Source organism: Lygodium microphyllum, chromosome 18 (genome assembly GCF_053477565.2).
Source record: "Lygodium microphyllum isolate KBCC chromosome 18, Lygodium_microphyllum_v1.1.10, whole genome shotgun sequence".
Taxonomy (NCBI): domain Eukaryota; kingdom Viridiplantae; phylum Streptophyta; class Polypodiopsida; order Schizaeales; family Lygodiaceae; genus Lygodium; species Lygodium microphyllum.
Window position 1 is genome coordinate 55296876 of NC_141152.1, and position 3619 is coordinate 55300494.

Consider the following 3619-nt stretch of genomic DNA (forward strand, 5'->3'; position numbering starts at 1 on the left):
GATGGCATGGTTCTTGGCTTAATCACCCTCTTCTAAAATTTGAAAAACAAGTGCGCGCTCTCGTTCACGTCCTTCTCTCCGTGCTTGCTATTGTGGCACCGAGACTGCGATGGAGGCAATACTCCCCTCCCTCTTGACAGCAGGACGTTGGGATAGAGTAAGAGGAACAAGGAGTCATCCATCGAACAAACAGCACGCGCAATACAGGGAATCGGTGGCAGGGCAGAGGCAAGTGTGTTCTCTCCCTCCCTCCCCCTCTCTCTCTCTCTCTCTCTCCCTCCTTGACAGTGTCCTCTCTTCTCTCTTTTTCCCTCTCACAGGATGACTAGAGCTTGAAGAGAGCAGAAGAGTGAAGGGCTCAGGAACGAAGTCTCGAAATCTTGCATAGAAAGTGGCTTGATAGGGAAGGGTCCAGCAAACTTTACAAAGCTGCTTGGAGGTATCGATCTCCTTCACTCTCGCTAGCGATGGTTCTGGCCATATTTCTATTTTGGTACTGACTAAAGTAATTTCATCGCTATAAGAAAATCGGCATAAGAATATCCATAGAACACAGATTGCATATATTTTATAACATAGAAGATATGGAAGAAGAACTGAACATCATGGTACTATCTCTTCTCCATACGTTATCACAAATTTGTTGTCCAAATGTTATTCGAGGCTCCCAATCCTTTGCTATTGAGATGATCACCCGCAAACACTTTCAAGAGATGGCCACAATCTTCCAGAGTACTTTCATAAGATTTTGGTTGCCCAACATTTGTAAAGTTCCTCTTCACCTGAGCATGTTCTTAAGCAGAAGGTTGGAATTGGGCATGCCTTCTCTATAGCTCTATAACCTTGATGTCATCACTAAATGAAAAATCCTATCTCTGTAAAAATTGCAGCAATGGGATGCTAACCAGCTTCTTTTCAAGGATGACGAGCACTTCACTGAGCTATATGTTGACAGAATTGCATTTTGCAGACATTGCAGGCATATCAATTCTTGCATTTCATGACTATGAAGTCCTCGACAACTAGCTTTGCTAGCATATCATTGGTTTCATGTCTTGTGAATTTTAAAATGGCTCATGACTAGCATAGCCAGTATCATAGACTAAATGAGTTGCAGGATTGAGGATACCCCTAAAACAAGACGCTAATGACCAACTGCCTTTAAGGACCATGAGTACTTGACTAAGCTATATGTTGGGACAACTGCATTTAAACATTTATGAGTTCTTGATTATAGACTTGCAGTATATCAATGTTTGCAATTCACATGGCTATGAAGTCCTCGACAGGTTGGCCTTGTTGGCATATTATGGCTCATAGTTACCATAGCCACAATCACAGATAAAAAAGCTGAAGGAACGAAGATAACCCTAAAACAGAGAATTACACATGGACTATCACATATTAAACTAATGGTTCATGTTTTCCAAGCTTAACTTTGCAAAAATCACTAGATGGCCCTCATAGTCAGAGCTTGCTTAGCACTTTGTAAGCAAAGTTTCATAGAAGCTGAATTGTGCTCAAGCTGGCAAGCTAAAGCCTTGTATTTCCTTAGGTTAGGAATTGTAATCCAACCTACTACCAGTATGAATAATTACTTGGGAATTGACCACAAATGATGGTATGCCCTGTTCTTTTTCCCTACTCTTGTCATTTAAGTGGGTCTAAAGATGAAGTTCTCAGGGAAACAGGAGGAAAGACTCTATCTTTGCTAAAGAGGCAAAGACAGAGGAAGAGATGTTTCCTGATAAGAACAGAGAGTACCCTATGAGAATGAGAATGACCAATGCCCTGACCAATTTAACAAAAATGACAATTTTTTAATTTAATAATAATCATGGACAAGTTAGGCACCAAAATAGATACAAATAGTCCACTTGGTTGTGGACTTTTCAGTGGTAAGACACATTAGAGTATATTGGTGGGCATGTGATTACTTAGCTTCACATTGGGATTGATCTGCATAGTGATAAACTAGACCCCAACTTGGATGGATCATCATAATCTCATGCTCTAGATGATGTAATGCTTGTTCAGGATTGATATCTTTCAACTCTTTTCAGCCATCAACCAGCTAATTGGTGACTTTAGTGGACATCAAAGATGTGTGGAGAGAGTTTTTATCATGCATCACCTACCTTTTCATTCTAACATTGTTGGACTCAAAGATTCTATGAGGATGATAAGGCAGGCCATATGGCCAGAGAGTGGTGGATGTACTATTCTTAGTTATCTACATGTTTGAGGACTTTGCTATGCTAATGAGAGTCGGTTGTGAGTTATGCTAATTAGTCTGTTTGCATTGGATTGGGCCCCTTGTTTTTTTCAAGAATAAATGCATGCATGTATGCATTCAAAGCATATGATTTAGTTTAAGTGGGTTTTAGATATTTCTAATGTTTAAATCTCAACATTGTCAATGTGTTCTGTTGATCATATTTGACATTATTTCTTTAGCCTTGCGTTTATGTATTACAGGTTGCAGTTGGGATGCCACTCTTTGAGTTGTTTGGAGCTAGAAGACTAGTAGGCTGCACTTGAGATGCCACTCTTTGAATTTTGGAGCTAGCAGATGAGCTGCAATAGACCTAGAAGACTGGTTGCAATTATCACTTCTGCCATGTATTGCCAACTATATCCAGTTGTATGTATGTAGCTCCAGCCCATAATTTGTTGACACAAAGCAATATTAGATCTTTTTATTTCTAGCTAGGTTTCTTGGCTTGGATTCAACATGAGGTTGTGGTTGGGGTTTAATTTCCCAATAGCCAGTATATCATGCATGTTGATGATGACAAATCTAATAAAGAGAAGTGTTGTTTTTTGCTTCAAGCAACCTAGGTAGTAGGGAATCATTCTCTTTTTCATATTTATTATTTTGTTTGTTAACAAGTTCAACATAATTGACATGTTGTCATTATCATGAATGAGTAGCTGCATACATCGCCTAGACCACCATGAAAGTGGTGTAGGTATTTCGCCTAAACCATTGTGGAAGTGGTGCAAGTATTATCTTCTATATATTTTAGGATTCTGAGGTCCTGTTCACGCTGATTGTGAAATACATCAGTGATAGAGGGCAGCCATTCTCATGCTGATTTTTGCTTTTGATTCATTAGTATGATATGAAACTAAATGGCAAGCTAGTGCCATGGTTATATACTATACAAAGCTCCTAGAGACTGATATAAGATATTCAAAAAGTTACATGAAGAATTATGATGTACAACTATATAAACTTTACCGACTCAATGAGGCCATCTTACTTAATTCCATCCTTGATTGTGGCTATAATGTAGAAAATGATGGCTAGAAAAGCATGAGCTGAAGGATGATAACTAGGTAGTGGTATTTCATCTAGTCCCATTGAAGAATCAAGATGCAATGCAAAATAATGAGATACATGGTGAGGATTCGAAGCAAGTTGGTAGCCATCTCTCTCTCTCTCTCTCTCCATGTGTTCATGTAAGGCAATGGAAAAAATGGTGAAGGCAGAGTTCCCACACATTGTGTGGACTCCATGTGCAACCCATTGTCTAGACTTGGTTATGGAGGACATAGGCAAACTACCTTGGGTGCAGCCCAAAATTTCAGATGCTACTAGGATAACATATTCTTT

At 39.3% G+C, this 3619-nt stretch overlaps 1 long non-coding RNA gene across 1 annotated transcript; it reads left to right on the top strand.

Annotated features, from left to right (window-relative positions):
* LOC148020904 (uncharacterized) lies at nucleotides 1-2708 on the top strand. Its single transcript, XR_015694754.1, has 3 exons — nucleotides 1-228; nucleotides 321-439; nucleotides 2479-2708. It is a non-coding gene; the product is annotated as an uncharacterized LOC148020904 (long non-coding RNA).
* Nucleotides 2709-3619: the final 911 nt, after the last annotated feature.